Source organism: Adiantum capillus-veneris, chromosome 7 (assembly GCF_014529385.1).
Source record: "Adiantum capillus-veneris isolate H3 chromosome 7, ASM1452938v2, whole genome shotgun sequence".
Lineage (NCBI taxonomy): Eukaryota > Viridiplantae > Streptophyta > Polypodiopsida > Polypodiales > Pteridaceae > Adiantum > Adiantum capillus-veneris.
Genome location: NC_140937.1, coordinates 90,490,207 through 90,503,878, shown reverse-complemented (window position 1 = coordinate 90,503,878; position 13,672 = coordinate 90,490,207). Strand labels below are relative to the sequence as shown.

General features: G+C 44.0%; 1 pseudogene; it reads left to right on the top strand.

Moving 5' to 3' along the window:
• The first annotated feature begins 1,657 nt into the window (after positions 1-1,657).
• Positions 1,658-12,634, top strand: LOC147454209 (uncharacterized; annotated as a pseudogene).
• Positions 12,635-13,672: the final 1,038 nt, after the last annotated feature.

Genomic DNA, 13,672 nt, shown 5'->3' with positions numbered 1-13,672 from the left:
GAGAATGAATTTGATGTAGCGCTAAGTTAGACAGAGAGAGAGAATAGACTGCCAATATGTTGAAGCTGTGAGAGAGAGAGAGAGAGAGAGAGAGAGAGAGAGAGAGAGAGAATACTATGCATATCATTACCTAAGAGGTATTTGAGAGAGAAAAAGAGCCAAATACTGATTTTTGAATGAGCAAAGAAGAAGAGACGAAGCTGAACGGGATTCTAGGCACAAAAGTGTTCAGAAGAAATTGAATAGAACAGTGGTTAGTCGAGTTCATTAATGAAATAAACATTAAAAATTAGTTCTTTTTACTTCGTTAGCATAGTGGAGATTTTCAGGTCTCTCCCCTCCCATTCACCCACGTGGCAGCTATTTCCAGCGCTAGTAAAAAAGCTGCGCCGTCAAAAGCTGGCAGCTATTTCCAGCGCTAAAAAAAAAGCTGCGTCGTCAAAAGCTAATAACGAAGTAATAAAAAAACAGCTACATCGAGTACGCTCAGGATTGACAACGCGCAGGTCCCTTCAGAGTTCGCAGCCAGGCTCATGTTCTCTCTCAGCTTCAGGTTCTCTCTCTCTCTCTCTCTCTCTCTCTCTCCTCTCCCTTATGCACAGTTTTACAGAGTAGCATGGGTCTCTGGTTCTTTTTGCTACCTGCTTTGTCTGATGGCGTTTGTTTACTCACCACTTTATTCCTTGTGTTCAATCGGTTGAAAAGGCCTCAGGTTCTCTCTCTCTCTCTCTCTCTCTCTCTCTCTCTCTCTCTCTCTACTTGCCTCCCAACTTTGTCTTGGCTGCGCGAAGCATCTTTCATGCCGAGCCTGCTAGAACCTAAACATCTACTTGAACCGTGGGAGCTCGCAGGAGAAGGGTTGGGGGAAGCGGTGCAGGTAGCACGTCCCTTGGCAATGGAAGCGCCGACGGCAGCAACATGCTGCGTTTCTACACAGACGACGTCCCTGGCTTCAAGATGAACCCCACCTTCGTCCTCGGCATGAGCATCTTCTTCATTGTAGCTGTGGCACTCGTCCACGCTCTAGGCAAGATCTATGCATATCGATCTGCTGCTTAGCTATTAAGGCCTCCTTTCTTGGTTTTAGTCATAATTTTGTAAGGTTTTAAGGATCTGTAAGGTTGCGAAATTGACTGCCTACAAGTCTGTTGTAAAATCTCTTGAGCAATTTTGCATTGCATACATCTGATTCATCACGAGACGTCGTCGTTTTTGACAAGTTTGGGTATGGCTGGATGCTTGTGAGTCTTTGTGCATACAATAACGTATATGTATGCAAGTTCCAAAGTATGTATGTGTGTTGCTTTTCTAAGATTTAATGTTGGTCTCTGTTGCTCAAATGTGGAAAGTTAAGTCACACCACTTCACTTATGCTCGTGAGTGCCACTCTGATCGGCCTTAACATGAACTCCCAGTGTGCTACTATGTATTTGCGAGATCGATTTTCTCAGCAGCTATGGGTAATTTGTTTGTCTCAGGCGATCATCATATATCAAATCCAAGATGTTTGCTAATCTCGTTGCCACGTACATGGAAAATAACTCTATTGATACGATGCAGTCAGAGGTGAATCGCCTCTTTTTTGAGTGCACGTGGCTCTGCAGATATGGTGCTTGAATGTCAGAACCTGAGGATTTCCCGTCAGTGAGAACTCAGCATGTCCACTGTACTCGTCGCTCATGATGTGATTATGATACAAATATGGAGTGATGGCAGAAGAGTTGAAAATCTTGCAGGAAGCAGATCTTCAAGTCTTGTGCTCTACAGACATTGTAAATGGCGATGCATACAGATGCTCCTGATGTTTGTAGAGTTTCCAACCTTTCTTTCAATTTTCCTTTCCTCGCCAGCACACTTTGGAAGTATGTGGCTTGACCTCCTAATTGCCACAATAGGGATGATTGCGTCTCTCTGATCCCCATACTATCAGGGCTTTCATTCACAAATTCCACATGTGCCACATGATTCAATGCACATTGCGATTGTTGCATCTCTTCTAAAATGTGAGCCAAGAGCGTCTCTTTGTCGAGCCCACCTTCGCCCACTATACCCACTAGACAGAGCCGTGGTGCCCTAAAACTCAATGCTCCAGGGTTTGTGGTGATGATGCAGGGTGTGATACGGTATAATACGGTATAATGTAGCATTGGGGCAATACGGTATAATGCATGTTGTCCGTAAGAGTAGTTGGAGGACCTTGAGGGCCATGGAGTACACAGATGGCGTTAGCAGACCAAGACTAGTCACAGCGCACAACACTACTACCAAATCCCTCTTATCAACTCTAATTGTTTGATTGGTGATTCCTCATTTCACAATGCTGCCAATTGTCCTGTAGATCTTCATTACTTGCTAGTGCATCTTGCATGGATAGCTAATTTGATGTTTTGAGACCACGTCCACCTTGTGCAACGTCTAGGAGGGGAGAGTTATTATGCACAGGTAGGGGGTGTCCATGCTGAGGATAAAGGGGTCTCACTAGCAGTTATATAAGCTATGTGTGTATGTCCACCTTCATTTACCTTACCCAGCTCGTTTCTGCAGGCGCAACTACTTATGGCCTAACTCTACCGTGTTTCATTGCAGACAGATCAAGAGAAACTTGGACGCAACTCCTCTACATTTGCAACGGCGACATATTCCAACGTGCGGTGAGTACAAAGTGCCACATTTTAATCTTGAACACTATGGACACAGTAAAAAGGAACACACCAAAAATTGCATGCTGCCGTGGGAATGGCACGTTCCCTCGTATCATAAAAATTGGGGAGGACTGTGCAAACTCCCCCGTGCAGGGACACCAGCACGTTTTCTTTTTTTTCTATAACATAAGAGATAAAGAACACATACAAATAATGAGATTACTCTCAGAACCTTAAACATTGTGCTATTACTTTTCTGACAATTCGTACTTATTCTTTGCAAGGGACATTCAAGAAATCAACTACCACTTGCCTCTTCTCAGTCCAAAACCCCACAACAGCGCAATCCAGCAGCAGGTACATAGTTGTTTCAAACGCTTAAACTATCCATTGCTTAGCCGTGACTAGTAACTAAATATCACAAGGTTCTGATCGCATTGAACCATTAAGATTGAGTCCGACTGAAGCCTTCAATGGACCATCACCGAAAGCGTAGGATACACCTTAGCAGATCTAAAGCGAGACATCGCACTTCAATGAAGAAGAAGGCTAGATTTCTACCATGCTCACAATCGTGGATTGATATCGTCAATTTAGTACACCGATGGAGTTCAGAAATAGCAACTACATTCAGACCTTTAAGCATATTCTTTGTTTGTGGTGTAATTTTCATCCAAAGAAGTGCCTCCTTTCATTGTACTCAAGCTCCAGATGAGACATCGGTTGCAATGTTTGGTAGAAGTCTACTGGTATCCAGCTTAGAGGCTACACAAATAGAAACACAATGGGTGCAGTGCTCCACTTGTGAGAACTCAAGTGCACGTCGCAGATATTGTGTGCCGTTACTTCTAGACTACACAAGAAGAATACTGAACGGAAATCAGGTTCACATACAGCTACTGAGCGTCATTGACATATCTATCAATGCCATCTCAACAGTGACAACAATAGCACGTGGTACACTAGATAGACGTTCAATATTAGATAACCCTCTGCTATCATGGAGTAAAGAGCATAGAACAACCTTCACAGAGAAAGACCTAGCTACATCACAAGTGGCAAACATACTTGCATTCAATCTTGAGAACAACTTCGTACTACAGAAGTACATGTCAACGGCTGAACGACCGAATAAGAAGCTTGGCCTTTGCATACTAAGTCAAGATAGTGTGAGCAAGATCATTCAACACCAACAAGACAACGCACCGTTTGCACTGATGGCGCACCTTGACACGAGTTTGATATTTGGTATCATCGAAAACATCGTCGAACCAACCAGGAGAAGAGTATTCACCGCTAGTGATACTTACGAATTTGCTTCTCTGCAGCTCCGTGGCCGTCAACAATTGCTTGAGAGAACAGTTACTTTCAAGCCCAACGGCATGCCTGCCGCATCAAGCTCCGTGAACGACATCACAATAGAGACGGCAGTGTTTCCATTGACAAGGGACATTGACAACTACAAGAAGGCCAATCGTACAGCAACTGACGAGGACACTCTGAGACATGTGGTTCGGTATAGCACCCCTTCCAACATGCCAGGCTCTTGCTCGTGGTACCGCAAGAACCTAAAGGACTTGATAGCAATGGTGGACAAATGGGGAATGCCTGATTTCTTCTCGACTTTCATTGCCGATGAGGTCACAGACACAAGATGGCCTAAGATTGACACGATCGAGCTAATTGCACGTCATTTGAATGCCTCCTTCACTTGGACAGACTGCCCGATCGAATGCGCCCTCACCTTCCACACTAAAGTTCAAATGCTTATGTCCAAATATATACTTGTGAAAGGTGTGTTGGGCCATGTGCAACACCACTTGGTTAGATATGAGGTCCAAAATAGAGGATCACTGCATGCTCATGTCATACTGTGGATGCATGAAGAAGACAAAGAGAAACTATCTGCTGAGATAACTGCATACATCCCGCCACAAACCAGCACTGTAGTTTTGCTAGAAGTGAGCCGCCTCCGACAACTCGTGCTCAGGAAACAACTTCACAAGTGTCGTACAAGTTGTTACCACGGTCAAAGAGATGGAATATGTAAACATGGTTTTCCATTTCATGCACAACCAAATCCAAACCCAGTCTTCAACGAACAAAATCACAGATGACAATACTTTAGGCCCCGGCATGAAGATAGAAATGTCGTACCGTACCACCCTACACTGCTTCTGCTATGGGGTGCACATATGAATATACAGCGGGTCACCAATTCATCATTTTCCTATTACCTCCTGAAGTATGCACTCAAAACTGAACCAATGGGCCATCTCAACATCCGCTCAGAAGTTGCAGAGCGCTTAGGCCTAGGTAGCCTTAACACTGTGAAATTGAAGCTGATCTCAGCCTCTTTACTGTCGAAGCCTATCTCAACAACAGAAGTGGCATTAAATTGTTTGCAAATCCCAATCATTTCAAAGAGTGACACCGTCCAATACGTCGACTCATCACCCCCGGCACTACGACAACGAATCATTTCTCACAACAATGATGTCGTGCTGCACCTTGTCGATCTGTACTACGCACGACCACAAAGTCTGGAGAATCTTAAGTTTTACAACTTCCACAAGAATTACACAGTGACAAAGGGAAAAAAAGAAAAAAAAAGTATTTCGGAGGCGAACACCTACGGCCAATCGCTGGAACGGCAACACCGACTGATCCGTTTCACAGACTTCCACCCAGGGAATCATCCAAAGGCTTTCTTTTACAACGTGCTACTAAAGAGCATCACCTTCAAAAACGAATCCCAGCTGCTCTCACCGGAGAACCCGTCCAGGTCATACTATCTTGAGTGCAAACTTAGAAATTTGATACTGACAGATCAGGACCTTGAGATGTACATCACAGAGTATACACAACGAAATATGCTCACGACAGATCAAACACACCAATTTCACAACATGATACTACAGAAGACATCCTCAACAAAGGCTACCTCATTTCAATCTCCAGATGTGCAAACAGACTATGAGCATCAGGACAGGACCTCTCGTATCTCTGCGCTTCTAAACGAGCTTCAAAACGTCCAGAACGCGTCACTGACATCTGAACAAGCAGAGATCTACAAGAAGCTCACAGCAACAAAGGGTGGTCTGCATGTGATCACATGCACTCCTGGCAGTGGAAAAAGCTTCCTCATAAGATATATCAGAAGCCAACTCATAATGCAAGGGAAAACTGTCACACTCGCTGCTTCGACTGGTGCAGCGGCCACGAGGTTAAGCAGCATCGCAACAACTGTACATTACCAATTCAAGATACCAGTGCGCACATACCAGTATCCCCTGTCAATCTCCAAAACTGATGACAGATACGTCAGTATCAAAGAAGCAGACACGATTATCATAGATGAGATTATTATGTTGACAAAGCAAACTTTTGATCTCATAGTACGACAAATTGTGAATGTCACCAACAGCACACTACTAGACCCATTCAAAGATAAAAAGATCTTCTTGTTTGGTGATTTGGCACAGTTGCCGCCGGTATGCAGGCATCAAACTGATCATTGCTACTCATGCCACATCACAAGATCCACTTATTGGTCCACTGCTACTACGTACATTATGTCTTGCTCAGTGCGCCATGTAAAAGATATCTCTTTCATAAAGTTCCTCAATACAATAAGAGTCAGGCTCCCCACAAAGAAAGAGATCTACGATGCGCTCGGTGACCGCATCATAACGCAGGATCAAATAGATCAACACATGGATAGGAATATGACAATCATTTGCACACACAAGAGTGACGCTCGATATTATAATAACCTTCTCTTGGAACGCTTCCATCGGCATAGTCACATCATCCAAATCGACCTCAAGACAAACGCACACAACGCACACAACATCCCTAAGCTCCAAGCATGGCTTGAAGATCCCGACTTCCTCGCAATTGACTGAATAGCAGAAGGAGCAAAGGCACTGATAACAGAGAACATAGACTTAACAATTAAAGCAACAATGGATCACTATGTCGCGTAGACGAAATCCTCCAAGATGAAGAAGGAGGCGTCAAAGCAATCAAAGTCACACTCGACACATCCAAACAGGAACTTACACTTCGACGGTCAAAGCATAGCAGACGGACATTCAATGGGCACTGGTACCATAAATCCACATTCCCACTAGCTCTCGCCTACACTATGATTGGACACAAGTCCCAAGGCACAACAATCAACTCCAACGTCTTGCTCATTGTAAAAGAAATTTTCGCCCTTGGCCTTCTATACGTGATGCTATCATGCGTCACTGAGCGAACCCGGCTACATTTACTAGAGCTACCTATGCCAGAGATGTTCACACCATTTAGATTTTTGAACTTCTACCCGGGAATGTTTCCTACACCCTCTTCAGTATCAATTCCTGTTTCTATTAAACAGATGAAATCGCCTTGTAACTGCCTTCTATATAAAGCATGATTTTTTGTTTAACTGCTTGTCTTCTCTTCTGTGGACTTCTCTGTTACCATATACATGTGGTAGTGATGTGGGTGAACACACTAGGACCGTCGGGGCATTTTTTCCCTCTTTAGGAGGTTTTTTCCCCCGTGCATTGTATATACGCCCATCACTCTAGGGCTAACTATCTTTCCATTGCACACTAAGTAACACACTCTCTATTGTGTTCCTTGAGCTTCCTTCGTCTTCTCCAAGCTGTGTGTGTTTCTCTGCAACCCTAATTCCAACAATTGGTATCAGAGCAGGTCACGTCCTTCCGGGCTTAGTCGCCAGCTGCTCCAGCATACGCCTGTTCACTTTCTCCGATTTCAGTGAGCTTTGGCTTGCGTTCACAGATCGAAAAATATTTTGGGATAGCTCGAAGATCGAAGAGCTAGGTCTGCTCAGAATTTTGATTTGGACTCATTTCGGCCTCCGTTTCCACTACAGGCAGTACTGCACAGGCTATTTCGTCATTTTGTGCAGATTTTCTGTCAGTGCCGTTTTCTGCATAACAGGTGCCTTATAGTATTCTACGGTTTGTGCTATATAGCACAAGTTGTTCCCGCTCCATTTCTCCTATTTTCGGGCAGTTTTCACATCAGGTGCAGCATTTACCATGGCTGACAACAACAACACAGATGTGTTCAAGATGTTTGTTGCTGAGGACAGGTTGGATGGGGACAACTACCCTATGTGGGCTTATATGATGCAACATGTTCTTGTGTCAAAAGGTGTCTGGAACATTGTGCAGGGCATTGATGTACGTCCTGGTTCTGAAGATGTAGGCGATGTTGAGGATGTTGCAGGTCTTGCTGCAAGGATTGCAGCTGTTAGAGTTGTTTTGCCTACGGAAAACAAGCTCGTTGGGATGTTAAGGATGCGCAGGCTCATGCATTGATTGCGTTGTCTGTGAAGCGCACCATTATTCCTCACATCCGTTCAGCAAAATCTGCAAAACAGGCTTGGGATATTCTAGCAGGTCTTTATGCAAGCCGCAATGAGGCTAAAATTGCTTTGCTGCGTAAAGAGCTAGAGTCGAAGATTATGCATGAGGAAGATGATATGGACACTTTCCTTGCTAGTGTCAAGGATATCAATGAGCAACTCATTTCTGCAGGTGAAGTCATTTCGGACAGTTCCCTTGTGCAGACTGTTCTTGATGCCTTACCAGATTCCTACCAGTCTTTTGCTAGTACTTGGAGACTGATGACCCAAGGAAATCCTGAAGTTGTCAAGTTTGATGCATTATGCACATTGCTGTTGCAAGAGTCACTTTCTAGAAAAAACAAGACTAGGCAGCGTGCAGTTGAACAGGCTTTTATTGCTTCTTAAAGAAAGGGTGGTAACAGTAATGCAGCCACTTCTTATGGTTCTGCTGCGAGTGGCAAAAATTCTGTTCCTAATGCTTCTGGTGGCAGCACTTCGTCTGGCAATTCTGGTGATAAGGGCAAAAAGAAGATGCGTTTCCATTATTGTAAAGCCAATGATCACTTGATCAAGTCGTGTCCTAAGTTGAAGGCCAAAGAGGCTAAGAAGAAAGAGGGTGGTTCCACTGCAAATGCTGGTTCCACTACAAATGCAGCCATTGTTGAGTCTTCTGGGAAAGGAGATTGTGATGCTGATGTTGATGCAGAATGGGCTTTTAGCGCAGAGTGCACTTACAATCCTGCTGTCCATGATGCATGCTTGTCAGTTGCTGCAGATTCACATGTGTGGTATTTTGACAGTGGTGCTACAAAGCACATTACCTCACATCGTGAATTGTTTACCTCTCTCGAGTCTATCCCTCATGGGAATTCAGTCACTTGTGCCAACAACGCCTCTTATCCAGTTCAGGGAGTTGGAAAGATTGTGCTCACTGCTGCTAATGGCAGTTCCTTCACACTTGTTGATGCACTTTATGTACCTGGGATCAAGAAGAATCTCTTGTCTGTATCCGCACTTGCTAGACTTGGACTTGTAGTCAAATTTGTGGATGACAGATGTACAATTCATGATCTCAATTTTGGTGATGAAATTGTTGCATTTGGGCTTTTGTGCCGTGGGCTGTATAAGCTCACTTTGTATGACAAGTGTGGACGAAATTTTGCAAATGCTGTTGCAGATTCAAGGGCTATTTTAGATGCAAAACTTTGGCATGCACGTTTTGGTCATCTGAATTTTGCCAGTTTGCTGCGTTTGCAGAAATCTGATATGGTTGCTTCTTTGCCGCCTCTTGAAGCACCTGTCAAACATGTTTGTGAAGGCTGTATTCTGGGTAAAATGCAGCATTCTAAGTTTCCAAAGGATGGTTCAGTTAGGGCCACATGCAGGTTGCAGCTTGTGCATAGTGATGTTTGTGGGCCCATGCAAACTCCGTCCTTGGGCAATTACCTGTACTTCGTGACTTTCATTGATGATTACTCCAGGCATGCATGGGTATTTCCGCTTAAAGCGAAGTCCGAAGTTTTTATGTGCTTCAAATTTTTTTTGGCTATGGCTGAAAATGTCTCAAAATGTACTATGGGCACCCTCCGTTCCGATCGAGGGGGGAGTATATGTCTCATGAATTTAATGCATTTCTGGCTAGTCCTGGGATAAAACACCAATGTACAGTGCCTTATACACCTCAGCAAAATGGTGTTGCTAAGAGGAAAAACAGGTCACTAACGGAAATGGCACGATGTATGGTCAAAAGTCAAGCTTTGCCGCATTCTTTTTGGCTTGAGGCCATCATGTGTGCCACTTATGTACTTAACAGGTGTTCTACGAAAGCTTTGCAGTCTATTACTCCATATGAAGCATGGCATGATAGAAAACCTTCTATTGAGCACATGCGTGTTTTTGGCTGTTTGGCATATGCTTTGGTGCCACAAGTGCAGCGCAGAAAATTGGCTGTCAAATGTATTTTTGTTGGTTATAGTGCTGAAAGCAAAGGTTACAGGTTGTATCATACGCAAACAAAACGTATTCTGGTTTCATGGGATGTAGTGTTTGTGGAAGACTCTGTTCAGCCCTTGCTGTCATGTACTAGAGAGAGTAATGTAAGCTCACAGGACATTTATGACACTTTGTTGCCTCTTTTCAGTGGTGGAAATACGAATGTAAGTTCCAATGAGGCAAATGTACAGCCTATGGGGGTTTCTGAAAATGTTTTAGAACAGCCTATTACTGATGCAGATGTACATGATGTACTTGATGAGGAAAGGGCTGAAAATGAGCAGGCTAGAGGTATGCCAAAATGGCTGGTGCACACTTTGCGTGACAGTAAATTGGATGCACCTTTATCTAGTCGTACTCGTTCAGGCTCTCGCCATTCATCTTATGCATCAGATTGTTATGCTTTGGCTGTGTCTAGTTTACATGATGTTGAGGAGCCTCTGTCTTTTGATGAAGCACAGAATTCAGAAAATTGGATTGCTGCCATGAAATCAGAATATGATGCACTTATAGAGAATGACACATGGACTTTATGTGATTTGCCTCCTGGCAAAAAGGCCATTGGTACGAAGTGGGTTTACAAGTTGAAACGCAAGCCGGATGGTGAGATCGATCGCCATCAGGCTCGACTTGTTGCAAAGGGTTATGCACAACAAAAAGGCATAGATTATGAAGAGACTTTTGCTCCCACTTGTCGTATGACTACTGTGCGTTTTCTATGTGCATTGGCAGCTCATTTTGGTTGGGATGTACATCAATCAGACATTGTTACTGCTTTCTTGAATGGTGACATATTTGAGGAAGTTTATGTAACGCAGCCTCGCGGTTTTGTCATAAAAGGACAAGAGGACAAAGTATGCAAATGTAAGAAGGCTTTGTATGGGTTGAAGCAATCTCCTCGTGCTTGGTATGAGAAAGCTGACACTCATTTGGTTAAACGAGGCTTTCGTAACAGTCCAACAGAAAGCACATTGTATGTAAAGTGTGAGGATGATGTATTTCTCATTGTGGTTCTTTATGTTGATGATTTGCTGATCACTGGACCAAATGAGAGACATATTGCTGAATTTAAGGCTGATTTGAATGCTACTTTCAAGATGAAAGATTTGGGGCTGTTGCATCATTACTTGGGTATACAGTTTAAGCAGTGTCATGGTGGTATTGCCTTGTGTCAGAAAAGTTACATAGAGACATTGCTATGTAAGTTTGGACTTGAGGATTGCAAACCTATTGCCACTCCCATGGAAACAGGTTTGAAGTTGAGTCTACATGATGCTGGCGATCCTGCTGATGTCACTCTTTACCAAACTGCTGTTGGCTGCCTCATTTATGTATGCAACACGAGGCCAGATATTCAGTTTGCAGTCTCGCAGGTCAGCAGATTTATGCATAGCCCAGGGTCTAAGCATTGGCAGGCTGTCAAGAGGATTTTCCGCGACCTTAGTGGCACTTTACATCTTGGCTTGTTTTATCCCAAGGGGGGATCATTGCCGCCAGACTTACATGCTTTTTCGGACTCAGATTGGGCTGGTTGTTTTGACACACGAGTGTCCACAAGTGGTTTTTGTTTCATGCTTGGCAGTTCATGTATATCATGGTTGAGCAAGAAGCAACCCACTATGGCCACTTCGAGTTGTGAGGCTGAGTACAGGGCAGTCTTCATAGCTACGGTTGAGTGTGTATGGCTCAGACGCCTTATGGCTGACCTGGGTGTTGGACAGGACACTGCCAACACTATCTACACTGACAGTCAGAGCGCATTGGCAGTTGCGAGGAACCCGTTTTTTCATGCTCGCACAAAGCACATTGAGGTGCATTACCACTATGTCAGGGAGAGGCTCTCAGCAGGAGAGATCAGCTTGGCTTATGTGCCAACACAGGACAACCTTGCAGATCGTTTCACAAAGGCATTGTCTCGTGAGAAGCTTGAAGCTTTCCGCAAAGCTTTGGGCTTACTCCCCTTTGTGGACTGATCCTGTCCTCAGGGCATGACACTTCGCTTTACTCATGTGCCAGCTCTTGTTCACCGCATCACTCCAGGGGGGATTTGTTACCATATACATGTGGTAGTGATGTGTGTGAGCACACTAGGACCGCCGGGGCATTTTTTCCCTCTTTAGGAGGTTTTTTCCCCCGTGCATTGTATATACGCCCATCACTCTAGGGCTAACTATCTTTCCATTGCACACTAAGTAACACACTCTCTATTGTGTGCCTTGAGCTTCCTTCGTCTTCTCCAAGCTCTGTGTGTTTCTCTGCAACCCTAATTCCAACATTCTCATGCTCAATATGTTGCACTGCTGAGACACCTTCCCTATCACCCCTTCTCACTCTGATCCACCTTTTGCAAATTTACTGTTCTTCCCTTTTTCACTTCATTCATTTTTGTTTAAACGTTTGTCGGATCTTATGCTTCAGAAATACTGCAAGAGGTCATCAAAATAAATTTTTTTATGTGCAGGAAACTGAATCAAACAATGGATCACAACACGGTACATTTTGCACGCTTCTTTGATCTTGCATCTGCCTGTGTGTACACATGCAAATCAATCACTCATTTTACTGTGCAGCTCTTCATGCAATACACGAACAACGCAAAGGAAACGCAACCAGCGATACAACCTAAGAGATTTTACCTCACGACTAAGCAGATGAGATCGGAAAACTCAGCAGGCGAGAAACCCCATGCGTATATTGAGGGGTTCCATACTTTTCAAGAACGTCGCAACTTCATGAATAAGTGCGACGCAAGTTATAAAGCTCTACACCAAACAATGGCCACACCAAACACAGAAAGGATGACAATAGGTACTATTAGAAGAGGAAAATATAATGCCTTCTATGTGTCGTGCTAACAAGCTTGCTCCTACATCCTACAGGTCTCATGAAGCAAATACTTGAAGAGCTTGATATCCAGTATGAGGATGATGAGAGTATGTTACGTAATGTTGAAGCACAACAACTCCTCGACACAAAAACTGACGAAATTACATTGTACACGATGGAGCAGCTACGGTTTGGTTACAACATTGACTTGGTTGAACTTTCAAAAGCTACTCAAGAAAAATGTGCCGCTATCTTGACAAATTTCATGACTTCGGCAAACCACACGCATGATGCAACTAATCCACCTATCACAATCCAGAAGGTAGCATGGCACTACAGCGAACACAAGGCAATAAATTATGGACAACCAACCTCCCCATACGAGCCAGTTGCAACAGACCAAGGCAAGTATGGATAACAAGTATTGCTAGCTTCCATTCACTTCTCCGTAGCAATGTCATTTTTTTATTGACCTAACCAATCTAGATGTACTGCAGATTTAGACACTCATCAACAACCAGAGACAAGCATCGGCCTTCCATCCCAGAAAAATGTTGAGATGTCGAGCTCTACACCTTGAGCTGGCATCCACTACGGGTCTTGGCCGCTTACGGCATTTACTCACTGGCGCGTTAGGTGACCGACACGGAGGATCTCTGCCAGTGATTCTACAGCTGGACTACACTTATAGTGCCAGCCTAGTACGCTTCTAGCGAGTTCACACTTAGTGACCGCATGTACATATGTGCTACTTTTCAGCTTTAGCACTTAGTCATTTTGTACTCTCTTTTCTGTGAAGAAGAAGAAGAAGCTTTCCATCTCTGTGTGCTTTGTGCTT